General features: G+C 48.2%; 1 protein-coding gene across 1 annotated transcript in view; it reads left to right on the top strand.

The window, feature by feature from the left end:
• Positions 1-15,873, top strand: part of DPH1 (diphthamide biosynthesis 1) — a 1,923,189-nt gene that overhangs the window by 139,886 nt on the left and 1,767,430 nt on the right. The gene's annotated exons all lie outside the window — the stretch shown is intronic.

Here is a 15,873-nt window from a genome sequence, read left to right as displayed (position 1 = left end):
GATCACCAGGTTACTCTACGGGTAATGCTAGCATGCGGAGGCTGCAAAGAACTTCAGTGTCAGAGCCATATGCATGGTAGTAGCAACTGGGAGTACTCTGCCTCGGCACAACCGTTTGTTGTAATCAAGTAGCAGATTACATGTATCACAGGTAAAATTTCTTGACCAATAGGTATTGCTGTTAGTGCTTTGGGCTACCAAAGGTGGCAAGTGCTGATGTATGCTACTACTGGAGCTGAACAAAGACCAGGTTGAAGCTGGTGGTCTCCCTCCCTTGCAGGCATTCCATAATGAGAATATAGATTTCAGGTAGGATGACTCTTGGTATCATGTTATGTGGGATGGAAGATAGAGAGGTCCGAAAGCTTTTTTGGATATGGACTGATACTACTACTACGAGACACTGAGATCAGAAATCTGCAGCAGCTATAGTCCACACAATGTTAGCTCAAACATGCCAGGTCATGTCCTGAGCCTGAAAAGCTCGGAGGGCCACTTCAGGGGTGTTGGCGTAGAGGGGACAGTTAGGATGATGCCTTTCCCTACCTAAGAGATATGTGTTGAGTAAGGGTTTGCGCTCATTTGCTCCTCCATTTGGACTGCCTATTTTTGCTTTAGATGCTTTGCTCTCTAGAATGACCCATATGGAACATGGTGTACAGCAAAGCAGTATCATGGTGACTTCTTCAATTTTATGTCAATCATGAGAAGGGCTTGGGTGGAGAAGGGCAGAAATGGTCTAAAAGACAAGTTTTCAGGTCCTACTGCATTATTCATATCATAATCTATTATTCAGACCCTGGTCCTGTTGCTCTCGGTTGCCCAAGTCAGCCTGGAGGCAGCAGTATATCTAGACTCGCCCATCTCCAGTATGTCATAACTTGCACAATTCTGGGCATTGCTGCCATTGTCTGTGTTCTTCCTCGTGGCATCATTTCACAGTGGTTGTTGTCCACCTCTTGCTCTTACTCTTCTTGGGCTTCTAGAAGAGATGAGCATTTAGGCTCTACTAAAGGCAAGGGGGCAATATTTTTAAGGAGTATAAATGCTGGGGCACGCAGGCCATCTTTGGACTCTAATTTAGCATTTCTATCTCCCGATTTGTCTTTAACTTCAATATTCTATTTCCTCTGGTTTCATACTGCTTTTACAAGTAAAACACCCCAAAAGATATGGTATAGACAAGGGGCTTGCATCAGGTTCACTTGTTTGTCCATGTGCTGGCCAGTTGTGTTGATCCAGTCTTTGGTACCTTGAAACCTGTGGACAAGAGAAACGAGAGTGCTTTAGCTGGATCGGACTTCTACTTGGGAGGACTGTACTGCAAGCTGTTTTTCTTTTATGGGAGAAGTGCAACGGACAGGCTGTGACAAACTGTGAAGATGTTCTAGTGGGGCAGGCATCAATATTTTCTAAAAGTCCTTCAGCCAAGCCTGATCAATTAACTTCTCCGTGCCCTGATCTGATGTAGATATAAGCAGTGGATGAACAGTATTCCAGTTTCAATACAACAGAATTGTGGGCTGCTTGTTTTGTTTCCTCCATTGCTTCCATAATGGGGGGCTATTTTTTTTTGTTTAGAGGATGACTCCGAGTGTAGGTCTTCAGTAGTTGTTCCAGGTACAGACTTTGATCCCTGTTAAAGCTGGGACAGTTTCGTCCTACAGGATGTTCATAGAGTGTAACCTGGAAGTCGTCGCATAGCTGGTCTTCTTGAGTGATCTGTTGAAGGGCTACCTATAGATGATAATTCGTTAAGGAAGTGGGTTTCAGGTGCCCTTCATCTCTTGGGGGATAGTTGCCTTCTGATCGCGGTCAAGGCGCCTTACTAGTTAGGAGCCAAAAGCAGCACCAGAGTCAACCTCTTTGTTCTCAAGTCTTTCTATCTGGAGTTTTGCTGACCTCCTTCCATGTCTGGTGAGAGATCAGACTATGGTATTCTACAGTGCTCCTCGCTGGATGACTGTTTGGGTCAGGCCTCTTTTGGCACCAGAGGGTCTGTAAGCTGGAGGCAGTCTGCACTGATTGTATGACCATTGGCCATAATTATCTCTATTGTTTTATTTTTCAGACACAGGACTGCTTATTTGAGGGCATGGGTCAGGACAGGAATAGGAGGCTATTACTATCATTGACTGGGGCCATTGGAAGTCTGAATGGCTGGCCCAGCTGTTGTGTAAGCTCACGTGCTCAGTCTTAGACTGGCATGGGATGCAGGGGTACCTGGTCAAGGAAGGATTGGTGGACCCTGCATTCACAGATGTGGCCTTCTAGTCTGATTTGGTATTGAATGTTCTTACTTGTGGCCAACAACAATCGTCGTAGGTTTATGTTGTACCATGAACATGGTTATCTTGAAGCCCTTTGGGTGGGATTTGTTAGCAGCATTGGTATCTGGTGTACCAGTAGTTCAATACTGGTGGCTAAGTCTCTCAGAGCATGAAGTTTTGAAGATTTGCTCATGATAATCTTACCCAGGGAGTTTTCTCTATAACGCCCTTCCCCATCTCTAATAGTAATCATGTGGAGGCCATTGACAGATGGTGGAGTGGGGGTGGCATTGAACACATTGTACATCTTAAAGCAAACAGGCTACTGATCTATTTGCATCTGTTAGTCCATGTGTTTGTAACTGATTGCTTGCTTCTTTTTGGACTCCACTTCTAGCCCTAACTGCAGTCTTTATTGAGCCCAGAAGTTCTGAGACATTGAGTTTTGCACATACTACCTTGTAAGGGTTACCAGGTCTGCTCTGGCCTCCTCTATCACAGGAGAAAAGGTGTTTTGTAATGTTGAGTGCTTTCATTCTGGGGTTTGAGAGGCAACACGTTGAGATTTTTGGTGGTTTTTGTCTTTCCATTTCCAGTCTGACCTTTTGTAGATCTGGCACTAAAGTATTAGGCCATCATTAGCTTTGGATAGCAAGAGGGTGTCATCTGCAAACAGTAGGTCCAGGACCTTCACCCCAGCAAGGGTTGGGACATCACACTCATTTCTCAGATGTGAGACAAAACGATTGATATAGAGGAGAAAAAGGGATGGGCCAGCACGCATCCTAGCCTCACCCTTTATTTACAGGTATAGGATCAGTAGCTCGCCCTTGAGTCCACACCTGACCAGTACAAAATTATTGGTATGTAGCTTAATGACAACTTTTAAAAGATAGGCAGGCACCTCCATCTCCACCATAGCTCTCCATAGAGACTCTCTTGGGACTAGATCGAAGATCTACAAAAATAAGCTGCCTTGCACACCACACCTTCTAGACTGCAGCTCCACCCTCCCTCTAGCCCTCCTGGTAAACAAATGAGGCTCTTTTACAGGTGCTTCTGCGCAGCTCATGTTCACAGTGGGGAGGGCTACATAAGGCATCTCGAAAAGTATCACTATGGCCACACAAGGCTTTCCAGTCTGGCCCCATCATTGAGCAATGTTATACTGTTGAAACAAAGCAGGCGGACACATTTGAAAAGCAGCATGCCTTCAACCTCGGAACTCCGGAGAGCAAAGCCAAAGCATGCCAAAAATAATTTCAACATCCACAGAATGAATAGAGAGCCCTACACAAGCCAAGTCTCATACTGAAAACCAGAGTAGAGGTCCCTGGATATACAGTCCCTTCCACTCTTTCTGCCCACGCAGAAGTGGGAGCAACTCTTGACAAACCAGCCTTAATGGCAATGTAATACATGAAGAATGACCCCAAAATACCCACAACCTGTTGACCTCCGACAGATTACGGTCACTTTCTTCAAGACCAAACTGAAGATGAAGAAGCAAACAATCCTCCGCTCTTAATGGAAGGACAGTCACCATGAGAGTTCAGACAAACCATCTCGGTCTTGAAGACACTAGAAAATCCAAAAGCGTTAACTGCTCAGTAATGAAACAGAAACCAGCATACTGACCTCATGTCCCTACCTCAGCACCTGATTTCTGACAACGAGCACAATGACTGTAAGATCACCCCATTCAAAAGCTCTTGGATGGCTTCGGGCCCTTCTGCAAACAGCGGGCCGGGAGATCAACCTTGGCAAGACTAAATAGATGGTCTTTAATCCTTATGCCACAACCCGCTCGAATTCCACTTTCAATGGTGAAAGTTTGGAGCGTGTTCCAGTGTACGATTACTAGGGGTTGACCTTATCGGATCACTTTGGCTGGTTATTCCATGTTCCAAAGCACGAAATAAAGCTTGAGCAATACTGGGGGGGGGGGGATATTTTGAGAGCCCAGTGCACATCCGCATACCAACCAACTACCCAAGCCTTGGGGATCTATAGAGGTCAATCCCTGGGGGCCGGATGCTTATGTACAACTCATCTGAAAGCGCCAAAAAGCACTGTATCGTACTGAATTATGGGGCGTTTGTGATGCTAGGCCCCTTGAAGTAGCTGAAAACCTTTTTGAGGCGTTTGAACAGGCTCCCAGTCCCCTTTATGACTAGATCATGGATTAAGGAGAGTCAATGATGTAGTGAGGCTGAAACCTTTAATGTATGGGCGAAGATTATGGTTAACCCTTGAACTTATATTTCTCCAAGGCGCTTTAGAAGAAGTTTAATTTAATTTAATTTGCGTGTTTATATAGCGCTAGAATCACTCCCAGGGGAATATCTCCGCGCTTCGACCGCTGCGAAACCCTTCCTGGCTTCCCTGAGAGATGGTCCCTTAATGGGTATCTCCAGGGTGAGACCAGGCATCCCCGGCGGTCTGGTGGGGCCGTTAGTGAAGATGAGGCAAGCTAATGCCCAGAGTTGCCGAGTGTGATCGCTGATCAGAGTGGGCACCGAGGCGAGAGAATTATCGAGTCCGCTGACCCTGGTCCAGAAACCTGCCGCGCCGGGAATCGAACCCTGGTCCCGGGCCGTCCTCTGCTCTCGGGTCTGCCGCCTCTAACCAGTGAGCCACACTACCTCACAAGTAACTAATCACAAGTAATGGGGTATTTGGAGTCCAGTAAGATTACCTTGTTTAGGGTGGTCAGTGATTGGTTGAAACAGATTGCTTTGGCAACCGCTAGTTAACACCATCTGATGTTGTAATGGTGCCCAAACAGGCAATGAAAAGCGCTTATTGGCAATATGTGGACCAAAATACTATGAGTACCTCTAAAGTGGGTTGCCTCACTGCATCTTTCTTGGAGTTCAAAATAGACTACTGTCGAATTTTTTTTCTTCTTTTATATGCCTTGTGTTTTTATCTTGCTTTTATATATTATGTATTTTTATCGTGCTCTTTTAGGCCGAAATAAAGATATTGACTGACAGGCGAGGCAGCTTCTCAAGCACTTTTACCTTCAGCGGGGGCCGGTAAGGGAAAAATGTGACCATTAGCGGTGAAGTGGCTCTACACCAGCAGGGACTCGTCCTTAAAACCTTTAATGCATTAACCCTTCCTATGCGCCCTGCCTTACGGTAAAGGACACCTTTTCCTCAGGCTTGTAGTTGTAGAAGGAAATTGCCCTTCCAGGCATCGTTTGGTTTGGGAGCGTGGTGGTGTCATTTTAACTTCAGAATTAGGCTGCAGGTACATTGATCCTGGTTTAGAATATGTGTTGCGGGTTATATTCAAGGGTCCGGTTTGACGCCTCATTTTTAGTTCATGGTTGGGAACTCGTGTTGCGCTTACCATACACATTCTCATTATTTTTATTAGAAATAGTTTAACTTAGCGCTATGGGCACTGTAGTAATGAGGCAGGACCGCAGGAGTTAGTTGAATAAAGCTTTATTGTACAGCCCCTACACAGTACAGCAGCAGGAAAGCAACTGTCACGTAAATGTTAACATAACGGCACCAACGGTGTGCCATGGAATGTGGAATGTTAGGGGAACCAAAGAGGAGGAAGGCGTGATAATGTAATGCCTTCTCTCGTGCAGGTGGGTCTAGAGTCAGTTAATGTCGCATGCCATGATCATGGCACGCGGCAGTAACTGTGATTACAACACATCTTTCTCTCTTTAAACATTAAAAACAGGTGCATGTTAAACACATACAAAGTCGTTGATTTTTTAGGTTTGTTGTTGAGTCTACCAAATCTTCCTGTGATACCATGACTGTCACTCACAACATCCGAATCAGAGTGCGTATCACTTTCATCACGGAGGTCAGGTGTGTGTTGATCAGTTGGCTGAGTAGAAGGTGGGACTTCGTCAACATTGGAGTCAATGTTTCTTGAATGCATTTCATCACACTTATTCATAAATCTGTGTACATTTTCTGGTTCATCATAATCAACCCATAAATCATTATTATTACGTCTTCACACATGTTGTTGACTAAGCTGTTTGCCATCTGTGCTGCATTTAGCTAATCTGTTCATATGCCACACCTTGCCATCACTGAGTTTAACAGCGTTATTGTACAACTTGCAGATGCAAAGGGGTGTGATGAATCTGCTTTCACCATTCTTGACCTTTCTTTCTAGACAAACTTTAACCAGATCACCAACCTTAAATGAATGATCCTTTACACCATGTCTATTGTCATACCATTCTTTATAGGACAATTGTGCTTTTTCGATGTTGCGCCTGATGGTTTCTGGTGACCATTCAATTTGTTTTGATGTTGACATCCACCCTCTCAATCTGATGGGTTGTCTACTCCTCATAAGGACAAATGGAGATTCATTGGTACTGGCACTGGGTGTGATTCTGTAAGCTCATATGAGCTTAAAAATCTCTTCCCAATTGAGATTGCTATTTCTGGACAATTGCATGTTGCCTTTGATGACTCTGTTGAAGTGTTCAACTAGGCCATTACCTTCAGAATGATAGAGTGAGGTGGTGTTGCGAGTAATGCAATTACGTTCAGGGAACAATTTGAATGCAACTGAGGAAAATTGGGGTCCATTGTCGGTTAGGATGCACTTGGGTAACCCCTCACTCATGAAAAGTTTGTCCAAAAATTAAATGACACTGGTACTATCAGCACTTGGAACAATTTTGATCTCTGGCCATTTTGAAAAATGATCCATGACCACCAGGATGTACTTGATTACCCCATTATGACCTTCAATAGGTCTGGTTATGTCCAAACCTATTCTTTCCAATGACATCTCCGGGGATATAATAGGATTTAGGGGAACCTTAGAAATCTTGAGACTTTTGTCTGAGTCGTTGCAATTGACACAGTTTCTGATTAGGACTTCAACTTGTTTATCGACCCCAGCCTACCAATATTTGTTTATGACTCTTTGGTTTTGCTGATTCCAAGGTGACCAATGTGGCAACGTTCTAAAATTTTCTTTTTGAGCGTGTCGGGGGAGGAAAAACTTTTCCAATTCTACATAGTATATCATTTTCAACACTTAATTTATTTCTTAGTTCCCAAAAATCCTGGTATCTTTGTCGAGATGTTTTTTCTCAGACCACTGACTACTGATGCATTTGCAGACACTTTGCAGTGTGATATATTTCTGCATGTGTTCTTTCCATTCAGACCTTGTAATACCATTGCAATCTACATAACAAGCATTTACAATGCAATGGTTTCGCCTTTGGAAAAGTTAGAGCTATTGGCATTGTAAATGACAACATTTGTATTTATGTGTTGGTTTTGAAAACAGATAAATAAATGGCATTGTCATTTACATTGCCATTAGCTTAATCTCGGCAGTCACTCTGCACTCCCTAGCACTCCCTAGTCACTCTGCACTCCCTCTGCACTCCCTAGTCACTCTGCACTCCCTCTGCACTCCCTAGCTAGTCACTCTGCACTCCCTCGCTAGTCACTCTGCACTCCCTCTGCACTCCCTAGCTAGTCACTCTGCACTCCCTAGCTAGTCACTCTGCACTCCCTCTGCACTCCCTCTGCACTCCCTAGTCACTCTGCACTCCCTCTGCACTCCCTCTGCACTCCCTTGCTAGTCACTCTGCACTCCCTCTGCACTCCCTTGCTAGTCACTCTGCACTCCCTCTGCACTCCCTAGCTAGTCACTCTGCACTCCCTCTGCACTCCCTAGCTAGTCACTCTGCACTCCCTAGCTAGTCACTCTGCACTCCCTAGTCACCCTGCACTCCCTAGTCACTCTGCACTCCCTAGTCACTCTGCACTCCCTAGTCACTCTGCACTCCCTAGTCACTCTGCACTCCCTAGTCACTCTGCACTCCCTAGTCACTCTGCACTCCCTAGCACTCCCTAGTCACTCTGCACTCCCTAGTCACTCTGCACTCTCTAGCACTCCCTAGTCACTCTGCACTCTCTAGCACTCCCTAGTCACTCTGCACTCTCTAGCACTCCCTAGTCACTCTGCACTCTCTAGCACTCACTACTCTGCACACTCACTCCTCTGCACACTCACTACTCTGCACACTCACTACTCTGCACACTCACTACTCTGCACTCTACACAAAGATCTGTTACAATTAGAATAAAATAAAACGAGGTGTAAAAAATGATATGAAGTAATCTTCCTCGAGTTTTTCTAGCACCCGATTCTCTCCCTTCCTTCCCCCTTCTAGCTCCCCACCTTCTGCCCACACGTTTTCAGATAATGCTGTGAATGGGTGCAAGTATTTATTTTACTTAATGCAGTTTTATATAGCGTAAACTTTTCTAGCACCCGATTCTCTCCCTTCCTTCCCCCTTCTTGCTCCCCACCTCACCTTCTGCCAACACTTTTTTCAGATTATGCTGTGAATGGGGGATGGCGGGCAAAAAGAGATGGGGTGAAGGAGGGACGAGGGGGTCGTAGGGAGGGGATTGGGGGGCCAAGGACGGATGGTGGACGTGGTATACAAGGACGAGGAGGGATAGAGGGTGTAGGGATAGGGAGGGTCGTAGGAAGTGGGTACGAAGGGAAGGGGCCGTAATGGAAGGGGGGAGACGAGGGAGGAGATGAAGAGAAGAAACGTCAGGAGAGCTGAAGGAAGGGGGCCGGACAAGCTGGCTGCAGAGGGAAGAATGGCTGAGTGAAACCGGGTAGTGGAGAGAAGGAGGGACGAAGTGAAGGAGATGTGAGAAGGATAGGATGAGAGGGTTGGAAGGGAGCCTGGCTGAGGCTCGGCAGGGGCTGGAACTGAATAACAGACGGGATGCAGCGGGGGTCTGTGTGGAGTGATGTAGGGGTAGGTGAGGCGAAGGGTCGTGAACTGATGGTGGGAAGAAGGGGCACCAGAGGAGAAGACGGACTCAGGAGAGACAGGCAGGGAGGAGGAAATGAAGGGGAGGTGGACTGAGAGATTGGGGTAACTGGATGGCGTCTTGGAATGAAGGTTTGGCAAGTATAGAGCCGAGACAAGAGTGAAGGGATGGGTGAAAGGGGCTTAGGGGGTCGTGGTAGATGACACTGGTATAACAGGCTGGTGGGTTAAGGCCCCTGCCACTGGGAGGTCCGAGTGCAACGTGCAGGTCTTAGCTTTGAGTGCCCTGAGGGGGTTCAACTGCGTCGGTGCAAATCAAGAGTGCGAGCTGCAGAAATGCGTGCACCATTTGCGGGCCCAGTGCTAGCAAGGTAGTTCGGCAGGTTTGGAGCTTGCAGTATCAGCTCCCAGGTTTCCACTACATTCAGACCGCACAACTGTTCACCGCAGTGGCGTAACGAAACTTGAGGGGGCCCCCCTGCAAAGCACATGGAGGGGGCCCCCCGCGGCGTGGCCCACCATGCCCCCCCTTCCCCCGGCGGCGCAGCCCACCATGTACCACTTTGCCCTACCACCCAGAAATCTAGTTTGCCAGCCAACCCCCTTTTTCTCATTCCCTCCACCCAATGCTATCAGGGGTTACAATTTGCGACTTACAAGAATCCAAGCTTTCCCACCACCCCCACACTGTTTACTTCCCTCTCCATGCCATGGATGTTCTGCAGTGAGCTCGAGTCGGGGTTCTGCTAAATCAGAATGATGACAACACTCTCATAATTCCTATAACTCTGCTCTCCCCTTCTTAGACTTTGGTCTTTCTTTTATGTCTGGTGCTTAGTTTCTCGTTGGGTGTGATTTCTTATTAATTGCATGATTTCGCTCACAAGAAAATGTCACTCAGTCATTCAAATGTCACTCATAATTATACTGAAAATATGAAAATGTCACACATCGCAATTTGAAACCTTGGCAGCTATGTTATCTATTTACTGATCCAAGATGTGGCGTGCTGTAAATAAAAAGGAACCAAAATCAACTGCGCAGGGCTTTTCTGCAAGCGGAGACTAGTGACCCCTTGCCCTTACCTTAACAGTCCGACGACGGTCACGGTCCTCCTCGTCCCCCCTCACCCCGGCCCGAACCACTCCCTGGCCCCTGCTGCAGTGCTGCCTATCCTGGGTCAACACAGAACGTGTCTGAACTGAAGCAGAGGAGACTCACTTACCTGAGGGCTGGGGGCCTGCTGCTGCTGGACCTGGCCTGAGGAGGCTGCAGCTCAGACTCTCTAGGGCGGCGCGAGGCGAGTGCAGGTGATGGGCAGAAGGCGGGCACCGACACCGGGCAGATGTTGAAGGCAGGCAGGGGCTGAGGGGGGGGGGGAGGTTGGCAGCGCAAGGCTAGCCAGGGAGGGGCCGGGCAATTTAAATTATGGAAAATTAAGGCCTCACCGGTGACGGACTTCGGACAGTCCTGACAGTGGCGTAACGAAACTTGAGGGGGCCCCCCTGCAAAGCACATGGAGGGGGCCCCCCGCGGCGTGGCCCACCATGCCCCCCCTTCCCCCGGCGGCGCAGCCCACCATGTACCACTTTGCCCTACCACCCAGAAATCTAGTTTGCCAGCCAACCCCCTTTTTCTCATTACCTCCACCCAATGCTATCAGGGGTTACAATTTGCGACTTACAAGAATCCAAGCTTTCCCACCACCCCCACACTGTTTACTTCCCTCTCCATGCCATGGATGTTCTGCAGTGAGCTCGAGTCGGGGTTCTGCTAAATCAGAATGATGACAACACTCTCATAATTCCTATAACTCTGCTCTCCCCTTCTTAGACTTTGGTCTTTCTTTTATGTCTGGTGCTTAGTTTCTCGTTGGGTGTGATTTCTTATTAATTGCATGATTTCGCTCACAAGAAAATGTCACTCAGTCATTCAAATGTCACTCATAATTATACTGAAAATATGAAAATGTCACACATCGCAATTTGAAACCTTGGCAGCTATGTTATCTATTTACTGATCCAAGATGTGGCGTGCTGTAAATAAAAAGGAACCAAAATCAACTGCGCAGGGCTTTTCTGCAAGCGGAGACTAGTGACCCCTTGCCCTTACCTTAACAGTCCGACGACGGTCACGGTCCTCCTCGTCCCCCCCCCACCCCGGCCCGAACCACTCCCTGGCCCCTGCTGCAGTGCTGCCTATCCTGGGTCAACACAGAACGTGTCTGAACTGAAGCAGAGGAGACTCACTTACCTGAGGGCTGGGGGCCTGCTGCTGCTGGACCTGGCCTGAGGAGGCTGCAGCTCAGACTCTCTAGGGCGGCGCGAGGCGAGTGCAGGTGATGGGCAGAAGGCGGGCACCGACACCGGGCAGATGTTGAAGGCAGGCAGGGGCTGAGGGGGGGGGGGGGGGAGGTTGGCAGCGCAAGGCTAGCCAGGGAGGGGCCGGGCAATTTAAATTATGGAAAATTAAGGCCTCACCGGTGACGGACTTCGGACAGTCCTGAGCGTGGGTGGGCCTGGCTTTGTCTTCTCTTGACTATGGCTATGCGCGCCCCTGATGCCACACGCCACACCTTACTAATAACGCACATTTGCGTGCGAGTTCATTGCGCGGCCGGCGATTGCGCATGTGTTGTACCCCTGTGCCGACAAATGTAATGAGGGCAAGCGCATACGCGGGGGAAAGTGAAAGTCAGGAGGACACAGGACTCTCGGGGAGTAAACAAGTGTGTGCGCGCCCGCGCGCATCTACCCTGTCCGCCGCCATTTTCATCGACTGATAATAATAATAACTGCTCAGGCCAGGGGCGGCCGGGCCCCGGCACCATTTATAATTGCATCAGAGCCCCGGCCGGTGCACAGTTCTCCATTAGAGTATCGCGACGAGAGACAGTTGTCGCCAGTCGGGGGCCCCGCAGTCAGTGTCAGTCAGTCGCAGTGTGCACCATTAAGAGAGCCACTAGGCTCAGTAGTCTTATACTTAATATGATTTGATCTCCATGCATGAATTTAACCCTTTGTATCCAATGCCTTTGTTTGTAAACATTGTACACGTCACGAAGAACCAGCATGGTATAAGCACTGTAGGCAGATAGATACACCAAATAAAACGCTATTTTTCCCTACTCCTGTCTTTTGGAGGGGCAGTGATTTGTATGAGGAAACGTTTCGCGGGTGGGGGTTATCGGCCGCTCCTTTAACAGTGTTGGTAGTATGTTATGTTTATATAACTTTTTTTATAACGCATAAGTAAACATCCACGGGGCTACATATGGGATAATGCGCGTCACACCCGGGCCCCTGCGCCATCCATGCCGAGGCCCGCCTACCATTTTGTATCATTTCAGGGGCCCGGCCCGGCCCATTCCTGCCTGCATGCATCAAGAGGCCAGCCGCCAGAGTGAGACTAGCGTCAGTTTAAACTTTAAATTACTGCCGCCCTCCCGGGCGCGGCGTGGCCGGGGCCCGCCCCGCAATTTGACGCGGGCCAGATTCTGTTGCTTGCAGTCACCAGTACTAGTGCCGACTGAACGCTGGTATGTGTGCTGGGGGAAGCAGTACCCAGCAGAAAGTCACCATCAAGCTAAAAGATAAAATACTGAAAAGCGCAGGCACAAGTATTTATGAAACTGGCCATTTTATTGATAAAATCTACAAAAAAAATCTGTATTAAGAAAATGTACAATTCATTTACGTATGTTTTTATAGCATCTTTTTTATAGCCGTGACCAATTCAAGTACCAATTTTCCATCAAACTGCCATTTCTGTTTGATATAATTTACCTTTTCTTAACCTGCACTTGTGTAGCTGACAACCTTGCCAAACAATCGTTAACCCATGGAAAGGGTTTCTTTACTTTGAAATATCTGAAAGGTATGGGAGTTGGGATTCGGATTGAGTGGTAATATGAGGCGACCAGTTCATAGTTCTGTCACGCTGGCAGGAGGGCATGTGGGTTCCTGTTCTGGCCTTTTAGAGCCGGAGCCATAGCAAAAGTCTAAGTAGTGAAAAAGATCTGGTCTGCCAAAAACAGCAGTGGAGAATGGCGTTCTTAACTTGAAAGTGAACCACTGGTCGCTGACAGCATAGCTAATCAGATACCAAATTGCCATAGGAACTGAAGAAACATTTACTAAAATGATGTAACAGCAAAGTTTGAGGCGGTAATATTTTAAGCGGGTTTGAAAAATGTACGCTGTTAGGATGAACTGTAAAGGGCAGTAGTAGTAAATCACAGTAACCCGCCGAAGTATTGAATTGGCTGTTCTTTCTTTCAGGTTTGGTTGCGCCTGAGTTGGTGATTTGTATATGATGCTTGTGTGGCTGCGCACAGCTGGTGTTTTTTACGGGCCCCTTTGTTGCCAGGCTTCTGTTCTTTGGATAGACCGCGATGGGCCATAGAAAGGCTTCTGGATTAGCAATTGACCGCACCAACAGTCCGACCTCGAGCCGCAGGGCCCCGTCGTCCGGGGCCCAGACAACAACATAAGTGCCTGAAGTGCCTCAGGCTCACTCACGCGGCTGACGGGCCCCGGCCGGGGCCCCCCACCATTTCGAACTTCAACTTGACTCTCGCCCCGGCTGGGGGCCCCCGCACTATTTCGAAGACTCCCAGGGGCCCCGGCCGGCCATTTCAAAGACTCGCAGAGTCTCCGGGCGGGCCCCCCGGGCAGCACCATTTCAAATGCTCGCAGGGGGCCCGGCCGGGCCCGCGCTGCGCACCATTTATCAGAGCCTGCTGCTCTGTGCGGCAGTGCGGCACAACATGTATTAAGTCAGGGGCCCGGCGGGGCCCCCTGGAGCGCGAGGCCCCCCCGCAACGCGGGGGCTGCGGGGGCTTGTGTTACGCCCCTGGTTCACCGCAGAGGTCTGAATGCCACGTCTAAAACCATTCCAGTCCTGGTAAGATAGCCAAGTGGGTTGTGCACCTGATGCGGACCTATGTCCGCTAACTACTGGTAAAAAATTCCAATTCAGATAGCTGAGCGGGTTGATGCACGGACTGCGGAGATCTGTGCATGTGTAATATGCCGGTCCCAGGTTCGAATTCCAGTAAAACAGCTGGCTCGTCACTTTCTAATTTTGTTCAGTCCACCCAAGGTTACAGTCCTACATCTCATTGCCTGGCTTTGGGCTAGGAGCTTTATAGCTTCTGGTATTTCTGCGCATTATACATTGGTTTTCACTTAGTTTACTTTCATTGTGTAAAAAAGAGTGAATGAGGAAATATAAAATAGGAAGTTAAACCAAGCTCAGGAGGAAATACAGTCATAAAGTCTTGTGGGGTATGCTACTCTCACGGATGCACCTGACACTCGGAGCATCCATATGGCGAAAACCCAAGATTAGATGAGAGAGTATGGTGTGATGGAAGATCTCGATTTAAAATGTCAGGTCACTTGATCATGTTCTTTAAATTGTTACACCGATTAATGGTTATTTATTTTTAAATTTGTTTCTTCGATGTTTAGCTCTGTAAAGCACACCAATAACCCTTTCGGTGCATAGACTATTCGAAACAAGGAGGAAGAGACGTGCTTTGTGGTTTTGTCAACAAATAATTATTCAGAGTTTATACAGAGTTTCTAGGACGTTAATTACCCATACTACTACTTCAGAAAAATCTGTAGAGATTAATTCGCTATTTTGCCGCTCTACAATGTTTCAGGAGGGGCACTCCTGAGAACAGAGTTGCCTTTGTTGCCACTGTTTTTATGGCGTGAGCTGTTACTCTTTCTCAAATTAACTCCAGTGCATTGGTGTTTGTGAAGGTGCTTCACCTGATCAAACCAAAGACTTCTTGTTGACAAGCCTTAGAATGTGCGCTCCCTATCTCCAGCAAACGTGGTCAGGCTGGAGCTTGGTTCCAGCTCCTGGGAGGAAAGTCCAACTGACAGGCTGCATACAACCATCCTTCACGTTACAGCTGCCATGATTAAAGGTGTTATTTGCACTGAATCTTCTCACACTGCATCCGCCTGCCTTTACTGAGCGGGTCTCATAAATAGATGGCAACGTTCTCCTGGAGCCCTTTGTAATATCTGACTGTACATGATATTGCCTTTATGATGAAGGTTAGTAAATTGTAGTCCTGTTAGTTTACAGTTGCGATGCCACCACCCCTCTCATTAAGGCAAACCGGATTACATATTTTATATCCCAAAGGGATCGCCATTTCAGTCACTGGCTTAGAAGTGCCAGAAAGTCATGTTTCAGTGACAAATAAGACGTGCAGTGCCTTATCACAGAGGAGGACATAAATAAGGCCCGCATGTTTTTGCATAGACGCACATTAATTAGGGCTCTATGCAGCGGCCCAAAATACTTAGAAGCCGCTCGCAGAGAGGTTTTTGCCACTTGAACTCGGACCAGTGCTACAGGAGTAGCTAATCTGTTTTCCAGCCTAACCCAGTGTCCAGCGTGAGGAGGAGTCATCCATCGAGGCCGCAGCGGAGGTGAGAGGCGCGGCACAGGGACTGCGAGGACCAGCAAGCAACACCAGCTGTGTCCTCTTCCCTTGAGCGCCGCGCCCCCTCCCAGTGCCACGCCCCCTCAAGCAGCGCTCTTTACCTCTTGCGGCCCCAGCTCCGCGGGTGCCGCTCGCAGAGAGGTTTTTGCCACTTGAACTCGGACCAGTGCTACAGGAGTAGCTAATCTGTTTTCCAGCCTAACCCAGTGTCCAGCGTGAGGAGGAGTCATCCATCGAGGCCGCAGCGGAGGTGAGAGGCGCGGCACAGGGACTGCGAGGACCAGCAAGCAACACCAGCTGTGTCCTCTTCCCTTGAG

This window comes from Lissotriton helveticus, chromosome 3_1 (assembly GCF_964261635.1).
Source record: "Lissotriton helveticus chromosome 3_1, aLisHel1.1, whole genome shotgun sequence".
NCBI classification, from domain to species: domain Eukaryota; kingdom Metazoa; phylum Chordata; class Amphibia; order Caudata; family Salamandridae; genus Lissotriton; species Lissotriton helveticus.
Note: the sequence above shows the minus strand (reverse complement) of the source record. Positions and strands in the feature narration are given on the sequence as shown.